At 33.4% G+C, this 25,432-nt stretch overlaps 1 pseudogene; it reads right to left on the reverse strand.

Moving 5' to 3' along the window:
• Positions 1-17,524: 17,524 nt before the first annotated feature.
• LOC100920868 lies at positions 17,525-18,907 on the reverse strand (annotated as a pseudogene).
• Positions 18,908-25,432: the final 6,525 nt, after the last annotated feature.

The following is a 25,432-nucleotide window of genomic DNA, read 5'->3' on the forward strand; positions in this document are numbered from 1 at the left end:
AACAATAAATTGGGGTTGCAACTAATAAAGCTAGAAAAATGATTGATTAAAAACCCCAATCAAATACCAAATTTGAAATTCTGAAAATAAAAGGGAAGGTTAATAAAAAAAAATAAGAAAACTATTGAATTAATAAGTTAAACTAAGAGTTGGTTTTATGAAAATTCCAACAAAATAGAAAAATCTTTAGTGAATTTAATTAGAAAAAGGAAAGAAGAAAATCAAATTGTTAGTCTCAAAAATGAAAAGGGAGAACTTTCCACCAATGAAGAGAAATTTAGAGCAATAAATACAAATTATTATAGATAGCTCAGGTTAACAGAAGAGGAAATAAATTATTTAAATAGTCCTATTTTAGAAAAAAAAATAGACCAAACTATTAATTAACTCTCAAAAAAAAAAATCTCCAGGGTCAGATAGATTTACATATGAATTCTACCAAACATCTAAAGAACAATGAATTTCAGTACTATGCAAACTATTTGAAAAAATAGGGAAAGATGGAGTTCTTACTAAATTCTTTTTATGACACATATATGCTGCTGATACTGAAACTAGGGGTGAAACCAGAGAAAGAACAATTTCCCTAAGAATATTGATGCAAAAATCTTAAATAAAATATTAGTAAAGGGATTATAGCAAGTCATCCCCAGGATAATACACCATGACCAATTTGGACTTATACCAGGAAGACAGAGCTGGTTCAGTATTAGGATAAATTATTAGTATAATTGATTATAACCAATAACCAATACTAACCAAATTAACAAAAATCCTATGATTATCTCAATAGATGTAAAAAAAAGCATTTGACAAAATCCGAAAACATTCCCCTTAAAAATACCAGAAAATATAATAATAAATGGACTTTTCCTTAAAATGCTAAGTAGCATTTATTTCAAACCAGCAACAAGCACCATATGTAATGGGGACAAAGTAAAGCCATTCCCAGTAAAAGGGGTGAAACAATGTTGCCCACTATCACTATTACTATTCAATACTGTATTAGAAATGTTAGCTTTGGCAATAAGAGAAGAAAAAGAGATTAAAGAAATTAGAGTAGGTAATAAGAAAACACAATTATCACTCTTTGGAAATGATATGATGGTATATATTTAGAGAATGAATTCAAAAACTACTAGAAACAATCAACAACTTTAGCAAAGTTGCAGGATAAAAAATAAATCCCCACAAATTATCAGCTTTTTATATATTATCAACAAAATCTAGCAGCAAGAGATACAAAGAGAAATTCTATTTAAAATACCTTTCAATAATATAAAATATTTGGGAGACTACTTGTGAAGGAAAAGTCAGGAACTATATGAACACAACTATAAAACCCCTTCCACATAAATAAAGTCATATCTAAACAATTGGAAAAAAATATCAAGTGTTCATGGGTAGGCCAAGTAAATATAATAAAAAAGACAATAATACCTAAATTAATCTACTTATTCAGTGCTATACCAATCAAACTCCCAAGAAATTATTTTACAGATCTAAAAAAAAATAATAACAAAGTTCATCTGGAAGAACAAAAGGTCAAGAATTTCAAGGGAATTAATGAAAATAAAATGCAACTAAATATGATCTAGTTATGCAAGACATAAAACTATATAACAATGCAGAAGTTATCAAAACCATTTGGGACAGGCTAAGAAATAGAGTAGTCAATGATTGGAATAGATTAGGTTCACAAGACAAAATAGTCAATAAGTATAGTAACTTAGGGTTTGAAAAACCCAAAGACCCCAGCTTTTGGGATATGAACTCACAATTTGACAAAAACTTCTGGAAAAATTGGAAATAAAATATTGCAGAAACTAGGTGTTTTCCCATATCTAACACAGTATGCCAAGATAAAGCCAAAATGGTTTCATTGTCTAGACATAAAGAGTGATATTATAAGCAAATTAGATGGACAAAGAATAGTTTACTTCTCAGATGTGTGAAGGAAGGAATTTGTGGCCAAAGATAGCATTGGATTACATTATTGAATACAAAATAGATAATTTTGATTAAAAAGTTTTTGTACAAACAAAACCAATGCAGACAAAATTAGAAGAGAAGCAATAAATTGAGAAAAAAATTACATTAAGGGTTCCGATAAAGCCCTCATTTTAAAAAATATATAGAGAATTGACTAAAATCTATAAAAACACAAGCCATTCTACAATTGATAAATGATCAAAAGATATGAAAAGACAATTTTCAGATGAAGAAATTGAAACCATTTCTAGTTATATGAAACGGTGCTCTGAATCACTAATGGTCAGATAAATGCAAGATATCACTACACACCTCTCAGGTTGATTAAGATGACAGGAAAAGATAATGATGAGTGTTGGAGAGAGTGTTGGAAAACTGGAACACTAATACATTTTTGGTGTAGTTGTGAACTGATCCAACCAGTCTGGAGAGCATTTTAGAACTATATCCAATGGGCTTTCAAAATGTGCATCCCCTTTGATCCAGCAGTGTTTCTACTAAGTATATATCCCAAAGATATCTTAAAGGAGAGAAAAGATTCCACATGTGCAACAATGTTTGTGCCAACCCTTTTTGTTGTGGCAAGAAACTGGAAATTGAGTGGATATCCATCAACTGGAGAATGGCTGAATAAGTTATGGCATATGAATGTTATGGAATATTATTGTTTTTTAATAAATGACCAGCAGGATGATTTCAAAAAGGCTTTTAGAGACTTACATGAACTGACATTAATTGAAATGAGCAGAACCAGTAGATCATTATAAAAGGCAAAAATGCCATTATATGAAAATCAATTCTGATGTATGTGGAGATGTTTGAGGACAGTTTTAATGATCTTGTGATGAAAAGAGACATCTACCCACAGGGAGAGGACTCATTCTTCTCTAAAATATAATGTTCTTTGGGAGCAGGTTTCTCAGGGGTCTTCTGAAGGCAGCCTTCTTTTCAGTTCAGTGTAATCACCCCAAATGCAGCCAGGAGTTAAAATACAAATATTTTATCTTCTCCTTCAAAGTCTTGTCTCCAGTTGAGGCTCGGCTAGTTTTTCTGCCTTCTGCAGTCTTGGTTCCAAGAGCTTAAGCTGCCTTATCTGGTTTGTGAATCTCCTCGACTGAATCCTGACTGAAGTTTGAGAGCTTCTAGTGGAGTTGTCCTCTAGTGGGCTTGTCCTCTAGTGATCTTGTCCTCTAGTGGGCCTGTCCTGGCCCTGAGAACTTCTTGCTTATAGGCTGTACACTGAGTACATACTAATCATTATATCACTAGGAAACTATTATTTGTTGTAGGATTAAATCAATGCTAAACTAGATTTAACCCACTGTCCCCTCAATTCCACTTACTTAGCACCTTGTAAGAATCCTAACACAACATAGCATTTTAACTCTTTTTGTTGATTGCTTGCCTTCTGTTTTTTTCCTTTTGATCTGATTTTACTTGTACAAAATGATAATTGTATAAATATGTATGCATATGTTGGATTTAACATATATTTTGTAACTTGTTTAACATATATTGGATTATTTGCCATCTTTGGGATGGGGTATGGAGAAGTGAAAAAAATTTGGAACAAAAAGTTTTGCAAAGATACATGTTGAAATATTGTCCACGTATGTATTTTGAAAATAAAAAGCTGTCATAAAAAAGAATCAGTAAAAAAATAAAAATAAATATTTTTTCATTTGATTCTGATCAAATAAAATACCCTTTCAGGATACTTTATTTCAGTTTGTTATATTTACTGCTGTCATCTTACATCAGTTTACATTTTCTAAAATTTATTCTGTTAAATAATATGTTTGCTACATTTAATATCATTTCTTATAAACATCTGAGATTGACTTGTCCTTGGGCTGGTTAATGTCTCTTTGTTTATGATACCAAGACATAATAGGGGAAATACAAGAAGGAGGAAACTTTCCTGACTTGAAGCTAGGGCTAAATTTCCCAATTTGTAGATTATTATTTTTCCAATGTAGGGTTGGGAATTAAGCCAAAGTTATTTCACAACTACAATTATAAGTGCAAAGTGACTATTAATACAGAACATATTTTATACCTTTTTTTATAGATACAAATAAATTTACATTTTTATTAAGGTTAGTTATTATTATCTCTAATAATCATCATAATAATCATCTATTTGAAAGTATGAGCATCTCAGGTGGTAGCCAAAAGAACTAGTAAATAATAGGATCTTAGGCACATAAAGAAAGTATTTTGAGGAAAAAAGGAAAATGAGATCAAGTATATCAGGCCAGAAAGAGTGTGACCCCATAAGTATAGTACAGATGAAGAGCAATGGCTATGTTTGGTGTCCCCATCTGTTAAAAGTTGAAAGCTGTCATCAGTCTATAAAAAACCAATAGTAGCAATATGTTTCAGCTTGTAATATGATCTTGATCTGAAGCTGGCCTCTTTCATTTGCAAAATTATTAGGGATAGGCCAAGATGAATTCTGTGAATTTGTTGATGATGACATTTGCAGGACTGATGTCTCTGGGGAAATCATAGACTATCATAGAATGGGGTTCTTTTTCATTCTTGTACCATGCACAGAAATAATTTATGATATTCCCAGGAGATCTTCCCTATTAGTATTGTCTAGAGAAAGAGCAGAGACAACTCTGTGCATGATTTTAGGGGAGAAGGGATTACTGGCAGAATAATCTGCCCATTTGTGCTCAATTTTGGGTAGTGGGCAATAACCACAACATTGGCCATAGGTGATCAAATTGCTCAGAGAGACCACCAAGGATATATTGTGGCTGAATTCTATAGTGATTGAGATTATATCTGAAATGGTACTTTAAAATTTCCACTTCTAAAGAAGCACAAGGGGAAAGGAGAAGAAATAAGACTACCTCATTCTGGATCAACATGGAAACAATATATTCAATTCAATGAAAAATTTGTCAAATTATTTATTCTGCATTGTACATATGCAGCTACATATTGAGCCTTTTTTAAAAAATGGTTTTCAAGCTTGTGTATGCATGTGAGTATGTTTCATAGACATAAGTAGTGTTAACTCAACTCAGGTGGTCTATTATTTAGCAAGCAGGAGAATTTCCCTCTCCAGGAGTAGATGAGAGGTTCCTGCTTCTTTTGTGTAGGTAGCTTGGGCCATTGTAATGAAACAATACAATGTTGAGAAATTGCAATTCAGAGATGTAACATGGTTCATTTTTAAATGTTTCACATGAAGTGGACAGAGAAATGCCTGAATTGTCTTTCAGCAGCAGGGTGCCCATTAGAGGGGGCACTCATATCACCATTTTACCTGAACAGATGCTCAAAACACTGTGCCGTTCATGGCTCTTAATCTTCTCCAACAGAGCAAAATGTTCAGCATGAACTTATAAATAGAGTGACACCTTGTGTGTCCAATCTGCTGAAAGGTACAGCGGGAAACCAATAATGGGTAAAGCTGTGAAGGCTCACAGTGATTAACTATTGCCAAGAGCCCACATCTTTGGAAAAATAAAGATGGTTGACTTAGCAATTGTAAAGCAAATGCAGGATTTTTGTAGTACTTCCACATATCTGGATTCTTTGTGCAGAGAAGCCAAAGGAAATATATTGCTCTAAAGCAATTTTCTTAAAAGCAACAATCCTGGTTGTTTCTTTTCTACTTAAAAAATGATGGTCATAACAAATTTTACATTTTTACATTTACCAAATTCTTTTACAAATAATATGTTTTAGCTAATATTTAATTTCTCTCTATTCTATTCTTCCACCTTCTAAAATAAAATAAAGAAAAAATATAATTTTTGTAACAAAAATAAATTCGCATCTTGGCCATGTGGCCATGTTTCAAAACTCATATCTCATCCCGGAGTTGTAGTAATAACAAAAAGAGTGGTTATCCTATTCCTACTACCACTTTACTTATTTGATAGCCTTCTTTCCTGGGAATTGCTGGTAGTAGTATTTGATTTTTAAAGCTTTGCAAAGTACTTTGACAAATTTAAATTAAGATTAAGAGTTGTATCCTGTGGATTAGGGTTAAAAGACAAACTCTTCATTTTATTCCTGAATGCAGATCTAATACTAGTGCCCTTCGTAGCAAACTATCTGTAGTTGGATAACATTTTTCATTTTTGTACTCTGGGATTATTAATCATTTTATTAATCAGAATTTTAAATTTCTGAAAATTTTTCATGTTGTTACTCTACTCTGCTATTCTACTAGATTAGCTCACTGCCCTCTGCCTCAGTTCATGCAAATCTTAGTTTTCTTTGAAGTTTTTCCTTTCATTATGTATGGTGGCACAATGATATTCTAATACATATGTGGCACAATGATATTCTAATACATATACAGATTAGTACAAATAACATTTTAAATGAACCAATTAACCATTAAATTGAATTCAGTAAAAATTTATTAAGCACATATTAATATGTGTTAGACACAGTGATAGTTACTGGAACTATAAATGCAGAAAATAAAACAACTTCTTCCTTGAAGGAGCTTTCTATTGGACATGAATGGGAGGAAATATTTGTAAGACAAACATTGACTTTGTATTAAAGCAATCACAGGAAGACTATAATTTATTCATGGAAAGAGAAAATGCTACCATTTGTGTGATGGAGCTATTTTCTCTGATACTGAAGTATGGCTTGAAAAAACAAAAAGGCAGTACTTAGGAATCCCAATCCCTGAAAGGGACCATTAATAAATTGGGAAAAAATACAAGTCAGAGGAGGTAAGTTTGAATCCTGACTCCATTGTTTTCTGGTTGTGTGTCCTGTGGTAAGATACTTCACCATTCCTCCAAGTCATAAGAAGTAGGAACCTATCACCTTTAAAGTCCTTTACCTTGTATACAATCTTGATGCCATAGTTTAATGAAAAAATTAATGACTGAGAATTTTCTTCCACATCCAATTGCTAGAAGCATAAATGTTTGATATGTATTTGCTAATATAAGAGCATTTTCAAATTGTTTCTCAATTCCTCTCTCTACAATGCATCACATAGACCAATCAATCAATCAAACATTTTTAAAGCACTCACTATATGCCAGGTAGTGAAAAAGAAACAAAAGGAAAACAGTCCTAGCTCTAAAGGGGCTTACCATCTGTCTAAGAGAAACACATGTACATATTTATATAAAATATAAATAAGATCACTTCAAGTCACTAGTAGTTGGGGTGGTATCCTAAATGACTTCACAGCGAATGTAGAATTTAAACTGAGATCTAAAGAAATTAAGGATTCCAAGAATTGGAGCCAAAAAGGAACAAGAAGATGTGTTAAAGGACAGGTCAATTCCCCAGGAGTCTCCACAGCTGTGAATTATAACATCTGAAGGAGTTGCAGGGCAGCCTTTGCTGACACAGCTGTTGTGGACTGGGAACGAGATAAATTCGAGGCAGAGGAAAGAGGAGAGAGGAGAGAGGTCAGACAACTGAACGGCCTCTCAGTCAGAGAGGTAGGAGAGCAGCAACTGCCTTTTAGTCTCCTTGTATCATCATCTCACAAGAGGTGATCCATTCTGGGTTGGAACTCCAGCAGCCATTGTCAGGTGGCTCCCATGTATTCCAGCAACTCTCCCATGTATTCCAACAGAAAGGGAATTATGTTTATGATTGCCTGTCTCAGAAATGTTTCTCCCAGTCATGTCCAATAGAATGTAAACTCTTTGAAGGCAGAAGTCTTTTTTTCTTCCTTTGTGTCTCCAGTGTCCAACACTATGCCTAACACATACAGGAAGGAGATGGCAGTACCATACATGAGAAATAGGAGGAAAGACAGTTGGACTGAACAACTGTGGAAATGAAGAGAGGGCAATGCGGAGTAAAACAATTTGTAGTAATGGCAGTAAAGGTTCTAAAGTGCTTAAATTGTCCCAGAAAAGACTTATGTGAACTGATGAAAAATAAAATTAGCAGAACAAATGAACATTGAACATAATAATAACAATATTACAACTATGAAAAACTAAGCTACTCCAATATAATGCAGTGACCCATGACAATTCCAAAAGACTCATAATTAAAAATAATATCCATTTCCAGAGAGAGAAGGGGCAAACTCTGAATATAAGTTGAAGTATGTTCTTTTTCACTTTTATTTTTTTCTTGTTTTTATTTTTTAACATGGCTAATATAGACATATATTTTATATGACTTTCCATGTATAATGGGTTTCATATTACTTGTCTTCTCACTGATTGGGGAGGTGCTAGAGAGAGAGAGACAATTTGAAAGTCAAAATTAGAAAATAAAAGAAGATTTAAATGCCCACCAAATAAGTTTGCATTTGATAAAACTCTATTGAAATTTATTGTAAAGGGGACTAGTATGATGAGATCTTAATTCAGAAAGAACAAATGGATTTTTTCTTTTTTTTTATTTATGGATTTTTTCTTTTAATACTAATCCACAGGATACACATTTATGTCTAAATTTAAATTTGTCAAAGTGTTTTGCCAAGCTTACAAATCAAGCACTACCATTAGCAGTTCATGGGAAAGAGGACTATCATATAGAAGAGTAATTACATTATTAGGAATAGGACAGCCATTCTTTTACTCCTTTCTACAAATCATTAGCTATAGAATTCATTAAATTCTTTTTATTTTATTTCTATTTATCCATTTATTAATTTTTTAAAACTTTGTTTACACAGAGGAGAGTTAGATAATGCGTTTCCAACGCATGATATGTGAAGTGATAGGTTAGGAGGGAGATTTAATAAAATGTTTAAATTTTTAAAAAATTGACAGGAATACTACTAGAAAACATATTTTTTCCATGCTATTTCTCTTTTAATAAGACAACCTGTGGGAGGTAGAGCCAAGACAGTGGAGAGTTGACAGGTCTTTGTTTGACTTCTTCCTTGCTTCCTTCAGATCAACATTAGAATAAGCCTCTGGATGGGTTTTAGTGTGACAAAACACACAAATATTTGTAGTGTAACAAGTTTCCAGCAAAAGATATTGGAAGAACTTCAGGAAAGGTCTGTCTCAATTGAACAGTGATGGGAGGGGTATAGGGCAATCTAACACATGCACAGTACAGAGATCAAGGGCACAGAGGCCTCTGTAAGCTGGTAAATCTACTGAGAGGCTCTTACCCAAAAGATAGCAGTGTTGGCCACCCTGTCTTGATTCAGATGCAAGTGGATCAACAGACTAGCTGTGAGACCTCCATCACAACTATAAAAGTCAAATAGTGAGCCTCTGAACCACAACACTGCAAGAAGGACTTTGCAATACTACAAGAGGGAAGGAAGCTGGCAGCTTCGGGTCCAGGGTAGAGTGAAGCTCCTGCTGCCTATAGAGGAAGCTTGGTACAATCTTACCTTTGCCCTAAGAGGAGACTTCAACCTTTTAAAATGAGTAAAAAAAGTAAAAAGAGCTCTGACTATAAATAGCTTTATGGAGACAGAGAAGAACAGACTTCAAACCCTGAAGACACTAAAGTCAAAATGTTACCAGATGAAACCCTAAAGTAGAGTTCCTCAAACTTTTTAAATAGGGGGCCAGTTCACTGTCCCTTAGACTGTTGGAGAGCTGGACTATAGTAAAAGCAAAAACTTTGTTTTGTGGGCTTTTAAATAAAGAAACTTCATAACCCTGGGTGAGGAGGATAATCTTCCTCAGGTGCCGCATCTGGCCCGCTGGCCATAGTTTGAGGACCCATGCCCTAAAGGGTGATATGTGTTGATCTCCAACTCAAAAAGCTCTCTTGGAGGAATTCGAAAAGGATAATAAAAGGGAGTGAGAAGAAAAATGGGGAAAAGAAATGAGAGCTTTGCAGGAGAGTTTGGAAAAGGAAACACAGAAATTATCTGAAGAAAACTCCTTAAAATAGATTTGGTGAAATGGAGAAAGAAAACAACTCCTCGAATAAAAGAATTAGGAAAATGAAAAAAGAGAACAACTCCCTAAAAATAGAATAAATGAAAATGAAAAAATAATATCCCATGAACAAAATAACTCAATTAAAAGTTCAACTGGACAAATGCAAAAGGAGATCAAAAAAGCTAATTGAAGAAAATAATTCACTAAAAATTAGAATTGAACAAATAGAAATAAATGACTGAATGAGACATCAAAAATCATTCAAACAAAGCACAAAAAATGAATAAAAAGAAGAGAATGTAAAATATCTCATTGGAAAAGCATGTGACTTGGTAAATAGATCCATGAGATACAATCTAAGAATTATTAGAACTACTTGAAATTCATGATGAAAAAAAAAGAGCCTAGATAATATCTTCCAAGAAATCAATAAGGAAAAATTCCCTGATGTTTTAGAACCAGTAAAATAGTCATTGAAAGAATCTACCAATACCTCCTAAAAGAGACTACAAAATGAAAACTCAAAGTAATATTAAAGTTAATTTCAGAATTATCTAATCAAGAAGAAAATATTGCAAGCAGCCATATAGAAACAATTCAGTTATGAAGGAGTCACAATCAGGATAACCCAAGACCTACCACCTTCCACTTTCAAAGAACAAAAGGCATGGATTAACATATTGTAGAGGAAAGGAGCTTGGATTGCAGTCAAAAATCAACTATCCAGAAAAATTAAGCATAATTTTTTTAGGGGAAAATATGGATATTCAATGAAATAGGGGAGTTTTATTTATTTATTTATTTTATGAAAAGACCAGAGCTGAACAGAAAATTTGATTTTTCAACTACAGTACTCTCAAGAGAAACATAAAAACATAAAAAAGAGGTCCCCCTGTTTTTTAAAGGTTAAAAAGTGGACATACCTATTAGGGGAGATATGTTTAATTTGTAAGAATTGTGTCTTTGTTAAAAATATACTTAGAGGGTATAGGAGTAATTTGACTTAATTGTGATGATATTTTAAAAAAACCCTAAGCTTGGAAAAGGGATTTTCTAGAAGACTAGCAAAGGGAAGGTAAAATGCAATAAACTATATCAAATGAAGAGTCCAAAAAACCCCATTAAATTTGAGGGAAAGAAAGGATTGGGATAAACATTGTGTGAAGCTTATTGGCATCAGATTTGGCTGAAAGAATATCAGGCATATTTAGTTTGATATAGAAACTTGTCTTACCCTATAGGGGAGTAGGAGGGGAAAGGGGAAAGGAAAGAGGGAGATTAATAGAAGGCAGAAGGCATGTAGAAGAAGAAAGGGATAAGAGAGGAAGAGGGGCTGTAAAAGACAAGGCCAGACTGAGGTAGGTAGTGGGTAGAAGCAAAATACTGGAGAGGAGGGAAATGGGGGAAAGGAAAGAAAAAAAAAGTATAAGTTGGGGATAATAAGATGGAAGGAAATACTGACTTAGTAATTTTAACTATGAATATGAATGGGATGAACTCTCCCATAAAATGGAAGAGAATAGCAGACTGGATTAAAGCCAGAACCCTACAATATGTTGTTTACAAGAAATACATTTAAAGCAGAATGATAAATACAGAGTAAAATAAAAGGCTGGAGCAGAATCTATTATGCCTCATCTAAAGTACAAAAAAGCAGAGATACTTATTCTGATCTCAGATCAAGCAAAAGTAAAAATAGATCAAAGGAAAAAAAAAAGATAAGGGACTGCATTTTGCCAAAGGGTACCATTGATAATGAAGTAATGTCAGTACTTAATATATATGCACCAAATGGCATAGCATCCAAATTCCTAGAAAATAGGTTAAGAGAGTTGCAAGAAGAAATAGACAGCAAAAGTATGTTAGTGAGGGACCTTAATCTTGCTCTATCAGAACAAGATATACAAAACCACATAATAAAGAAGAAAGAAATTAAAGCAGTAAGTAGAATTTTAGAAATTTAGGTATGATAGACCTTTGGAGAAAACAATGAGGACAGAAAGAAATATACTATTTTCTCGGCAGCACATGGTACCTACACAAAAATAGATCATATATTATGGCATAAAATACAAAATCAAATGCAGAAAGGCAAAAATAGAAAATATATCTTTTTCCAGATCATGATGCAATAAAGATTACAAGTAATAAAAGTCCAGAGAAAACTAGACCAAAAGAATTTCAATGGAATTAATGAAAAAATGCAAATAAAGGTGGCCAAGCTGTACTAGAACTAAACCTGTATTATAAAGCAGCAGTCATCAAAACCATTAGATACTAGCTAAAAAATAGAGTAGTTGATCAGTGGAATAGATTAGGTTCACAAGACACAATAGTTAACTATACTAATCTAGTGTTCGTTAAATCTGAAGACACCAGATTCTGGGATAAGAACTCACTATTTGACAAAAATTTCTGGGAAAATTGGTTGGAAAATAGCATGGCAGAAACTAGACATGGACCAATACCCAATATCCTGTACCAAGATAAGGTCAAAATGGGTTTAGATTTAGACAAAAAACATGATAAAATAAACAAATTAGAAGAACAAAGAATAGCCTATCTCTCAGATCTGTGGAGAAGGAAGGAATTTATGGCAAAGAAGAACTAGAGTATATTATGTATGTAAAACAAAAAATGTTGGTTATTTTAAGTTTAAAATTTTGGTAAACACAAAACTAATGCAGAGAACAATAAAAGAGAAGCAGAATACTGAGGAAAATTTACATCCAAGGGTTTTGATAAAGATCAAATTTCTAAAATGTATAGAAAATTGACTCAAATTTATAAGAATACAAGCCATTCTTCAACTGACAAATTATCAAATTATGAGAACAGACAATTTTCAGATGAAGAAAGTAAAACCATTTCTAATCTTGTGAAAAAATGCTCTAAATCATTATTAATTAGAAAAATGCAAATTAAGACAACTCTGAGGTACTATTACATACCTCTCAGATTTGTTAAGATGACAAGAAAAAATAAAGATAAATGTTGATGGGGATGTGGGAAAACTGGAACACTAATGCATTATTGGTGGAATTGAACAAAAGAATATGAAACTGTGCATACCCTTTGATACAGTCTACTGGGCCTGTTTAGCAAGTGATCATAGAAAAGAGAAAAGGACTCAAATGTGTAAACATGTCTGTAGCAGCTCTTTTTTAGTGGCAAGAACTGGAAATTGAGTGGATGCACTTCAGTTGGGGAATGGCTAAATAAGTTATGGTACATTACTGGTATATTATGGTATAAGTTATGGAATATTATCATTCTATAAGAAAAGATGAGCAGAATGATTTTAGAAAGACCTTGAGAGAGTTACATGAACTGATGCTAAGTGAAGTAAATAGAATCAAGAGAATATTGTATACAACAACAGCAAGATTATGTGAAGATCGATTCTAAAGGACATGGCTCTTTTCAACAATGAGGTGATTCAGGCCAGTTGTGATAGACTTGTGCTGGAGAGAGTTACCTGCACCCAGAGAGAGAATTGTGGGGACTGACTAAGGATCACAACATAGTATTTTCACCATTTTTATTTTCGTTTTGTTTGCTTTTTATATTCTTTCTCATTTTCCTTTTTTTTTGTTGTTCTGATTTTTCTTGTGCAGCATGATAAATATGAACATATATATAAAAGAATTGAACATGTTTTTTTTTTAATATATATTGGATTACTTGCTATCTGGAGCAGGAGGTGAGAAAGTGTAAGAAGAAAATTTTGGAGTACAAGGTTTTGCAAGGGTGAATATTGTAAACTATCTTTACATATATTTTGAAAATAAAATGCTGTTATTACAAAAAAAAGTAAAACAAAGTTAGCATTTTAACTAAAAGTCATGTTAATGATAGTTTATTTTAAAAAATAAATTTATTGTGCAAAACCACAGTAAAGACATCATAGAATTGTATATGGATTTAGAGTTGGTAAGAGCTTTGTTCCATTGTAACCAGTCCTTGATACTGGCTAGCATTCACATCTGTGAAAAATTCATTTGCACATTATTCAGTGATTCAGTTTTCTCAACTGTAAAATAACAGTGTAGATAATTGTAGCATCTACAAAGTAAATTTAATCTATTGTTGTTCATTATTTTATTCTCAGATCAGGTTGCTGCATTGGGTAGGACAATTATGCATTTTGAGAGATTTTTAAAACTATAGTTATTCCTTACACATTGTGGGGGCTAGTGATATGGAAAATCTTATGTACAATGTTTTGGTCCTCTTTTAATATCAGAGAAAAAGTCTGAATTATTATGGTATTAAAAGATAAAATATATTGATATTTTACAAGACTATATCTATAATTTCTGAGTTTCTAAACATTTTCTGTGACATCCGTTAGCCTTCATTTGTCCTCTGTGATTTTAACAAAACTCCTTTAAAATTTCTTATGCTACTTCATGATATATTGAAATCTTTTTTTACATTTGTTTTTTAAAATTTTTGAGTTTCATATCCTCTCCTTTCTTTCCTTCTTTTCATTGAGAAGGCACATGTAAAGTCATATAAAACATTTTTATAAAAATCATAAAATATTTCCCCCAAAAAAAACCCTCAAGAAAAAAAAATAACTATATTTTAATATGTATGCAGACATAATTAGTTCTTTCTCTGGGTATGGATTCTATTTTTCATTATAGGTCCTTCATAGAGGACAATGTATTGAAAGTATGATAGGGAAAGTCATGATGTGCAAGAAATAACTGTAGTAACTATGAAGTTCAAGAAATGAAGACCATGTGAATCAAAAATTGAAAATCTCAGAGCTAGAAAGTACCTCAGAGGCTCTCTATTTCAACCCATCCTCCAAACAAAAATCTACCACCCAGCATTCATGAGAAGTGCTTATCTAGTTTTCCTTTGCATTTCCAGTATTAGTATTTCATTACTTTATGAAGCTGTGTATTCCATTTTTGGAAAACAGTAATTGTTAGGAAGTTTTTCTTTATATGGAGAAGCGATCTCTTAATAGATCGGTAATATTTCTTTCAACATACTATTCTGATTTCCATAAGACTCAAATGAATCTGTGATCTCATCAATTCAAATGTTATCTTCAGAAAAAACATAGTAACTGTTCATATCTATGTATTATTGACATTTATTGCCCATGTCACCTTTCAACATTTTAGAAGCCCTTTACTCTCTCAAGATATATCAGAAAAATCAAAGAACAGCATTAGTTGTCAAAGGAGGGCAAAGGACCCATATGTGCAAAACTTTTTGTAGCAGTTCTTTTTGTGGTATCAAAGAATTGGAAAATGAGTAGATGCCCATCGATTGGTGAATGGGTGAACAAGTTGTGGTACATGAAGATAATGGAGTTTTATTCTTCTATGAAAAATGATGACCAAGCTGATTTGAGAAAGGTCTGGAAATATTTACATGAACTGATGCTGAATTGAAACAAACAGTACCAGGAATACATTATGCACAATAACAGTAAAAATATGCAATGATCAACTATGAAAAACTTGTTTCTTCTCAGTGTTTCAGTGATTCAAAGCAACCCCAACAGATTTTGGTGCATAAAATGCCATTTACATCCAGAAAAAGAACTATGGAGACTGAATGTAAGTCAACATATGCTATGTTTGCTTCTTTTTTCCTGTTTTTTTCTCTTTCCCATGGCTTTCCTTTTTGCTCTCATTTTTCTCTCTCAATATGAGTTTTAAAGCCATGTGTATTAAAAACAAATAGATTAGAACAGCATTAACTATCACCTATCATTCCTCTTCTTCAGCACATGATCAGCTCACCTTCTCTTTCTAGCTAATATGTCTCTAATTACAGCTTTTATTCTTGTTTCTTCAAAGATCATTAGTGATAGGGTTCACTGTTCTCACACCCAACGTACTGTCCATTGCTCTATGTTAATTGTTAATTCTTCAAAGATTTGTGTTTCATGTCTCTTTGATGTACAGCAAGTAACTTTTCTAATGGAAGGATTTGTTGATGTCATTTAATATAACATTACTAAAACTATGGAAAAAATTCAAAGCCCCATTTACCTATTTATACAAATACTGAGAAACCCAGGGCATCTTTACAAAAAACAAGATTAAAATTCTCAATTTGACCTTTAAGAAAGCATGTGAGAGAGCCTTCCCCACCCATACCCCTAGGAGATCTTCCGTTTTCTGTTATGAGGGTCCAGTTGCATGCCCTTGGCAAGTCAGGATAGATCAGTGATTAACTCCTCCTTTTGTCCAAATGTTCATGCTATCTCTGTGCCATCTCTTCCTTGCACCTAAGACTGTCTGCACCATCTGGTTCCTTTGGAAGCACAATCTGAAGCTCACACTCTGCTATTGAGCCAGGCGAGTAACTTGTCCTGACATCAGTAGGCTTTGTGTGCACAGATGGAGGGCAGGCTTCTGGCCTTTGTCTGAATGAGGCTAGGGACCCCCCTCCAGGGCTTTGGAGTCTTACTCTGTTACACCACAGGGGCTGCCTTCCCAGGTTCTGATTCATCAGCTTTGCCCTCACAGGCCCTTCCTAGGTTGCTGTAGCTTTGCTTGAGAGCTAATGTTTTTATAATGTGCTTTCTTTGCAACAGATTGGGACCAGAAAGCAGACTGTTAAATGCCCTCTGTTTCTCAGCAAACAAGGTTCTTTTAAAATCATCACTCTCATCAAATCAGAGCTGGCATTTCTGCTTGACAGGGCCAATTGCAACAGCCGTCATCTTGGGTTGTGCCATCAAGCTGGGCCCTCCACTCACTTTTTGTGTCATCTGTGGGTGTCACAAGTTCAGTGTCAAGCAAGTAAAAGCTTGATGAAGATGCTGTTGATTAATGTTCACTACCTTCAACCACTTTGTCTTTGTGTAGGAGAAGCACTGGGGCCTTGCTGGTCATAATGAGTGGGAATCCTTACCTATATTTAGGAATTGTCTGAACCAAGATGAGTTCATATGGAGTTGTAGAATTTTAAACCTTGTGAGTACCTTAGGAATCAACTTTTCTTGTCTTCCTCCTCCTTTCCCATTTTCACAATTACTTTGATTGAGAAAGCAGCTAAGGCCTATAAAGGGATGATATTTTTTCTCCCAAGATCATACAGCAAGTAAGTAGCAGAACAAGGATTCAAAATACAGGACCTCTAAGAGAAGCAGCTTTGGAATTGTAGTTCCTGTATTGAAATACTGCCTTCGATATATTTCATGTGTCTCCTTTTTTCTGCTTATATTTTAGCTTATTTTAAATTTTACTTGGTAAATAGTATATGAGAAATTTCATTTGCAGTTAAGCCTAGCACATGACTGACATTTAAATGGTTCATTAGTTTACAAAGAAAGAAATATCTAATCAATATCTAATATAACATAGGTCTTTATAAGGTCATATAATGTTATGTCTACCCTCTTCCACCAAAGAAGATACAGCCAGCTTCTTATGTAAAGGGTCTACATATAGCAAAGAAAAGTTTTAGATGATGAAAGCAAAATGGGGAATATACATTTAGTCCACATATTGTGACTGGCCTAATTAAGATGCTTTTGAGACTGGTCAAGGAGGAAATTATTGAATGTCAGTGACTCAGTAGCAAATGACCATTTGGCAAACTTAATATATATGCCTTATGACAACAACAATATAGTTACATTCTCATTACTTAAGCCTTGCGATAATTCCAGTGTTGCCTCAATCATGAAACATTTAATAACCCACTTTCATAATTGAGGGCCAAAAAGATTAATGCTTAGATGTCAATGTAAATGTGATGATACTTGAAATATTTTCATGAGAATGTTATGCAACTTATAGAACATTTCTTCAGAAATATTCTGTGGTAAGAGGAACTGTACAATCCTAGAAATTCTTCCACCCCATCAAGTCATTTCCATGATGAAACTTTTTACACATTTAAATACAGGTTCTGTTCTCCTTAAGCACCATGGTATAGTCATGTGTCAGCAAGAGAAGAATACTAGTTGTTGTGTTGTCTTTAGTATGGCAGAGTTTCAGAATATTTTCGAGGCCCATTATGGCAGAATTATGATTGTGATCTAGCAAATTGTTATTCTACCAGATCTGATGTTGTCATCCACAATATAATTAACTTTAATATCACTTCCTCCATTCCAGTGTCCTGAATCCCTTGGTTCTTTCAATTTATTCCTTGTTTAGTTCATGCACAAAGCACCACCATCTGGACAATTTCTATCTGCCCTTAAATACAAGAAAAATGGAAGCCAGTGAATTCTTGACAAACTAGCAAAAATCTCTTTTAGTATCACTGTATGAATTGATATAATTATCTACCAATAAAATGAGGATACAGAAAGATGATGATTAGAGTGAGAGTACTAATAGAATGAGGACACGGAAAGATGATGAATAGAGAGTGCTATCTGTTGCTGATGGAGCTTTATATCACTCAGATGATTTCAGTTGTGCTTGCAGAAGTCCAACATGTCTGCTCTCAGAAATCCCAAATTATGCATGGTTTAGGAGTATGAGCTCCTAAGTGAATGGTAAAGCTTTCTTTTAACTTTCTTTGATCTTCATAAATTCTTTTATTTGCTTCTACAAGTTTTCTGAATTGAGTGAGCTGAAATTTAATTTATTCACTGAGAAATATGTTTGGATTTTTTTTTTTGGTTTTGATTAAGTTTTATTACCCATTCTTCATATTCTTTTTTTTTTTTTGATGGTGATTGACTATTTTAGCTCACTGGTTCATTTATTCTCTAAGATATGTTTTGATTCAAAATGTTGAGGAGCCAATGAATTTATGACCTGATCTGTTAGTGAGTTACTCAATTCCTGCATTATATTATCCATTTTTACATGTTACTTTTTTTCTAACATTTTCAGTTACACATCTCTTTCTCCAATAACTACTGAGAAATGAACAAATAATTGTGTTCCAAATTTAAGAGTTTCAGAGGCAGATGAATGGTTTAGAATTGTTACACATCTGCAAAATCTTCATTCCCAACTTGGCTCTTTAAGTCTTGCTTGTCTTTATGTTCTCTCAGTATAAATTTTTGCCCAGACATTTATCAGTTGGTACACATCAACATCTCCAGATTCCAAAGCTTCTAGTTTATGTTCATTTTTATGTTCATCCCCCTTCCTTCTTTCCTTCAATTATAATAGGTTTTCTTTGCTTCTTCGTAAGATGTAATTTCTGTCATTTTACCTTTACTTTTTCCTTTTTTTCAGTACAATCCTCTTTTGACTTCTAGTTTCTTTTTATATTATAATAGAAAAATCAAATATACCTAAACTATCTAAATATATCCATAACGGAGATATGGTTCTCAAAAATTCTTTCCTTTTTATCTTTTTATGTTTCTCTTGAGTTCTATATTTGGGGGTCAAACTTTTTGTTTAGCTCTGGTCTTTTCCTCAGAAATATATTAAATTCATCTGTTTCATTGAATGTTCATCTTCTTCCCTGAAATAAAATGCTCAGTTTAGTGGGATATTTTATTCTTGGCTGAATTCTAAATTCCTTTGCCTTTTGGAATATCAGATTCCAGGCCCTTTAATACTTTAAAGTGGAAGCTGCAAGGTCCTGGGTAATCCTTATTGTAACTCCTTGATATTTGAAGTGTTTCTTTCTGGCTGCTTGTATTATTTTTTTCCTTTGTCCATTAGATATGAAATTTAGGCACACTTTTCCTTGGAGTTTTCATTAGGGGTCTCTGATAGGAGAGTGATCAGTGAATTCTTTCAATGCTTATTTTATCTTCTGATTCTAGGATATCAGGGCAGTTTACTTTGATGATTTTCTGAATGATAATGCCTAGGTTCTTTTTTCATCATGGTTTTCAGGAAGTCCAATAATCCTTAGATTTTTTCTCCTAGATTTATTTTCCAGGTCAGTTGTTTTACCAAATAGGTATTTCACATTTTCTTCTATTTTTTCATTTTTTTTGTTTGACTGATTCTTGATGTCTTATTGAGTCATTCATTTCCATTTATTTAGTTCTAATTTTTAGTGAATTATTTTCTTTATTTACCTTTTTTAGTTTTTTTTTTTTGTATTTGTCCAATTGAATTTTTAAATGAATTGTTTTGTTCGATGGATTTTTTTCCATTTCACAAATTGTTTTTCAAGGAATTGTTTTCTTTTCCCATTTCACAAATTCTGTTTTTCAGGGAGTTGTTTTCTTTTTCCATTTCAATTTTCAATAGTCAAGTCTATTTTGTAAGGAGTTATATGCTTTTTCCATTTCACTAAATCTATTTTGTATGACATTTTCTTCAGATAATTTCTGTATTTCCTTTTCCAAACCCTCTTGAAAAGTTTTCATTTCTTTTCCCTGTTTTTTTTCCTAGATTTCTTTTGAAATCCTTTTTCATTTCTTCCAAGAGAGCTTTGTGAGATGGGGACCAATTTATATCACCCTTTGGGACTTCACCTGGAAACAATGTGATCTCAGAGTTTGAAAACTGTTCTTCTCTTTCACCATAAAAAACTATCTTTGGCCAGAGTTTTTTTTTTTTTTTTTTGTTTTTGTTTTTGTTTTTTGTTTTTGGCTCAATTTTTTAAAAAGTTGAGGTCTGCTTTTAGTACAGGGAAGAGATTGTCCAAGCTTCCCCTACATGCTGTAGTTACTGTGCTGGGTAAGGGCTAACTGACTTCTGGTGCTGGGTGGGTGTGTCCAGGTTCTGTGAAATTCTGGCATTTGGGGGTTCACTCTTTGCCTTATGTGTTTGTATTGGGTTTCTTATAACTAGTCTGCTTATCTACTGTCTTGCAATCAGGGCAGAGTAGCCAACACTGCTGTAGATTCCTCCCAGGTGTGTGAAGCCCACACTATACCACACTGCCTGCACTGATGTTTGTGTTCAGCCTACTTGTGATTGACCCACCTCCCTCAATGCCCAATTGAAACAGACCTTTTCTGGGGATGTTAGAAATTATCCTCTGCTGATAATTTGTTATACTCCTGATATTCATGGATTCTGACACTCCAAAATTAGTTCAGAGGCTGGATTTGATGTTAGTGTGAGCTTTGTGGGAAGAGTTCAGAAAAAGACATGTGTCCTCTTTACCGTCTTAGCTTTGCCCCTCAGGCTCATTTTTAAAAATAAAAGCTTTTAGAGATTTTTTTCCTCTATAAACTGGCTCAAAATTCTCTTAAATCACTTTCTGTCAATCAAGGTAAATTGTGGAGAAGTATCAACATCCATTCAAGTAATTTGGGCTCTCTTAAACAGGAAATTTCAGACACCATAAGTTTAAAGCACTAGCTTCATACATTGAATGTATATACAAATTCTTTTTCTTAGACACTGAATTTTTCATGGTTTGCTTTCATCTTATGTGATACTAGAATAGCAGTCTTCTAGATTGTCCTGTTTTCTTCACTATCTGAACAGGGAATAGCCATGTGTAATCTTGATCATATCATTGAATCACCCTTTGCCTTAGAATTTTCATCTCTAAAATGGGAGGGCTAGACTAGTTGGCTTCTAAGAGACTTCTAGCTTTTGATATATGATCCTCATATTATAATTGAATCAAGAATTCCTCATAGAAAAGAATATTGCTATTCATATCAATCAATCAATCAGCATTTTCCAAGTACTTACTATATGAAAAGGCACTGCAGATACAAAGAATCAAAGAAAAAACAGAAAAACAGCATTTGCCCTTGAAGAACTTAATATTTTAATGGAAGTTTGAATGTCTCCCAAACATAATGAAAGATATGGTATGGAATTCCTCACCTACATGACTTATAGAACATTATAATGGTTAATTTCTGGTTAAACACAGAAAACCATTTCTGGAGGTGTCTGGGTAGCCTTTGTTTCAGTTCCATAATCACCACAGGAGTAGCTAGGTGCTGAAGTTCAAAATTCTTTATTGTCTGTTTCACTTGCTGCTCAGCTAGCTTTCTCATGGCCTTCAGTGTGGACTTGGTTTCAGTGGAGAAAATGCAGGAGGCCAGGTCCACCACCACAAGGCTGATAAAGATAGAAATGAATCTCTCTCTCTCCTTGACTTCGAGAGCTACAAACTGTTAAGCCATTAGAGTTGATAGACACAATAATTATCTAATTTGGCATGGTTCAATGATTGATTTCATCTTGGAAGGAGATGTTTTGGGCCGGAACTTGAAACAAGGTACTAAATACAACTGATAGACAATAATGCTTGTGTTCACACCTCTCTTGAAGTTCTTAGGGCCAGAGAGCACTCTGGGAGATAACCCAGAATCCCATTCTCTCCAGAAGGAGAGAGAATTGGGAAATCATATATATAGAAGAAGCTCTTAGAGCTTGGAAGAATTTCTCCAGAACATTGACTGCAGTTAGAGAGGAGAACTCTGGGAGGAAGCCCACAAGCCCTATCTTCAAGGCAAGAGACATTCATTGCATCTTCCACCTTGGTGCTGGCTGGAGGCTGAAGAAAGCAGAGGCAGAAGCAAAGAACAAAGCTGCAAGAGCTCTTGGAACCAAGCAGAGAGATAGGCCTCAACTAACCGGGCTATTTTGGAAGGAGAAAACAAACTTTTGCATTTCAGCTGGCTGCATTTTGGAGTAATTATTTACTTTCAACTGAAACTAAGGCTGCCTCCAGAAAACCTCTGCAAGAAGCCTTCTCCCCCAGAGAGAGAACCATTATTATTTTAAAGAAGAAGATCACCACATCCTCCAATCTGCTTGTCTTCTCTGGCTCTGAGTGAAACTGGCTCTGACCCTGGTTTATATGCTCTACACTGAGTATAAACCAATCATTATATCACTAGGAAACCATTATTTGTTGTAAGATCAAATCAATTATACTGAACTTAGAGAACTATTAATCACCATGCTAAACTAGATAACCATTGTCTTTATCAATTCCACTGACTTAACACCTTGTAAGAATCTTTGTGTTAGAGTTCTGGCCCATAACAGAACATGAATTCTATTTTTTGGGTCAGTGGGACACTTGAATAGCACATGGTAAGATAGTCCAGTCCTATACTCCCAGAGATGATTTTTCTCTATCACCTCTCATCTATTCTATTTATGGTCAAGAATGTAAATAAAATGACAAAATGAAAACATTTTGATGAATCCATGAAGATTTTAGAGGAGGAATATGGAAATAATACACTTTTAAGTTCAAGTATTTTGTTCTATGTTGCTTCTATAATGCGTGGAGCAGGACACCATTTATCCATGACAACAAAACTATAAAGGGAAAACAATCCACATTGTTTTGTTTCTCTATCAACTCTCTTCTTTTCCATTTATGGTCAAGAATATAAATAAATTGACAAAATGAAAACATGTTGATTAATCCATGAACATTTTTGAGGGGAAATATAGAAATATAGAAATAATAGAAATAATACACTTTTAAATCCAAGTTCTTTGTTCTATGTTGCTTCTATAATGTGCAGACCAGGAAAAAAATTATCCATGACCAGCAAAACCATAAAGAGAAAACAATCTACATTTTTTCAGTCATCTTTCATTGTATTAAATTCTTCTTGGAACTATTTTGGGTTTTCTTGGAAAGGATATTGAAATGGATTGCTATGTCCTTCTCCAGTTCATTTTACAGATGAGGAAACAGAGTAAACCAAGTAAATTTCCCAAGATCACAAAACTAGTAGGTTAAAATAATGGGAAATATATTGAATTTGGAGTCAATTTAATTAAAATAAACAGAAATTTCTACAAGTCCTACTATGTGCAGTTTTGGGCGAGGTCCTAGTCCTACAAAGAAAAAAAAAAGTGAGAAATGACTCCAACCTTCCACTAGTGTGCATTATACTGAGGATGAAACATGTACATAAAATATGTAAATAAAAGATAGTTTGAGAAAGGAGGAAATGCTAATAATTATGAAGATCAGGAAGCTTCTGGAGTCATGTCATTTTGATGAACCATTATGAAACTTAGAGAATCTAACAAGTAGAAGTGAGAAGAGTGTGGATTCCAAATTAAAGGGAGAGATTGCCTGTAAAAAGACATAGAGGGGGAAGCTGAAATGCCTAAAAATGAAGTAAGCAGCAAATTTATTTTTGGAATGACTGAGACAAAGGGATATAGCATGAAGTGCAATGAAAAGTTCCAGTATTTCTGAGATCTCTTAAAATGTAGTTGATCTTAAGTAGGTAAAAATTTTTCCATCTCAGCTTCCTATTTTCTCCCAAAGAAAGAGCATATTTGACAAATATAATTTTAAGATATTATCATTTAGAAGTATAGTGATTAAGAAACTTTAATTTGCAATATGACCCTAATTCAAATACAAGCTCTGCCACTAATTTACTATGTGTTGTTACTTAAGTCACTTGATCTCTTGTTTGATTTTCTTAACTTTTCAAATCATAAGAGGTTGGGAGGGAGCCAAGATGGTGGAGAAGGCACATGCGATTTTCTAAGCTCTTCTCTTACCCTCTTTATCAATATTATATCGAGTCTCAAAAATAGTCTTGACTGTGACAATTCATAAAGATTAGAAGTATAACAACTCACCAGTTAGAAGTATAACAACTCACCAGTTTGAGAAGTTAAGAGAGTTGCAAGAAGAAATAGACAAGAAAACTGTAATAGTGGGAGATCTCAACCTTGCACTTTCAGAATTAGACAAATCAACTACAAAACAAATAAGAAAGAAATTAAAGAGGTAAATAGGATATTAGAAAAATTAGGTATGTTAGATCTTTGGAGAAAATTGAATGGAGACAGAAAGGAATATACTTTCTTCTCAGCAGTTCATGGAACCTATTCAAAAATTGACCATATATTAGGACATAAAGACCTCAAATTAAATGAAAGAAGGCAGAAGTAGTAAATGCTTTCTTTTCAGATCATGATGCAATAAAAACTACATTCAACAAAAAGTTAGGGGTAAATAGACCAAAAAGTAATGGGAAACTAAACAATCTCATCTTAAAGAATGATTGGGTAAAACAACAAATTATAGATACAATTAATAATTTCACTCAAGATAATGACAACTATGAGACGTCATACCAAAATTTGTGGGATGCAGTCAAAGTGGTAATAAGAGGAAATTTTATATCCTTAGAGGCTTACTTGAACAAAACAGAGAAAGAGAGGATTAATGAATTGGGCTTGCAACTAAAAAAACTAAAAAAACCAAATTAAAACCCCCAATCAAATACTAAATTTGAAATTCTAAAATTAAAAGGAGAAATTAATAATATTGAAAGTAAAAAACTATTGAACTAATTAATAAAACTAAGAGTTGGTTCTATGAAAAGCCAATAAATAGATAAGCCTTTGGTAAATCTGATTAGAAAAGGAGGGAGGAAATGAAATTAGTAGTCTTAAAATGAAAAAGGGAGAACTTTCCACCAATGAAGAGGAAATTAGAGAAATAATAAGGAGTTATTTTGCTAACTTTATGCCAATAAATTTGATAACCTATGAAATGGATGACTACTCCAAAATATAGACTTCCAGACTAAAGAGGAGGAAGTAATTGTTTGAATAGTCCCATTTCAGAAAAGAAATAGAACAGGCAATTAAACAACTCCCTAAGAAAAATCCCCAGGACCAGATGGATTTATATGTGAATTTTACTCAAACATTTAAAGAACATCATTCCTAATATATATATAAATTATTTTATATAATAGGGAATGAAGGAGTCCTACTAAATTCCTTCTG

The sequence above is a fragment of the Sarcophilus harrisii genome, chromosome 2, assembly GCF_902635505.1.
Source record: "Sarcophilus harrisii chromosome 2, mSarHar1.11, whole genome shotgun sequence".
Classification (NCBI taxonomy): domain Eukaryota; kingdom Metazoa; phylum Chordata; class Mammalia; order Dasyuromorphia; family Dasyuridae; genus Sarcophilus; species Sarcophilus harrisii.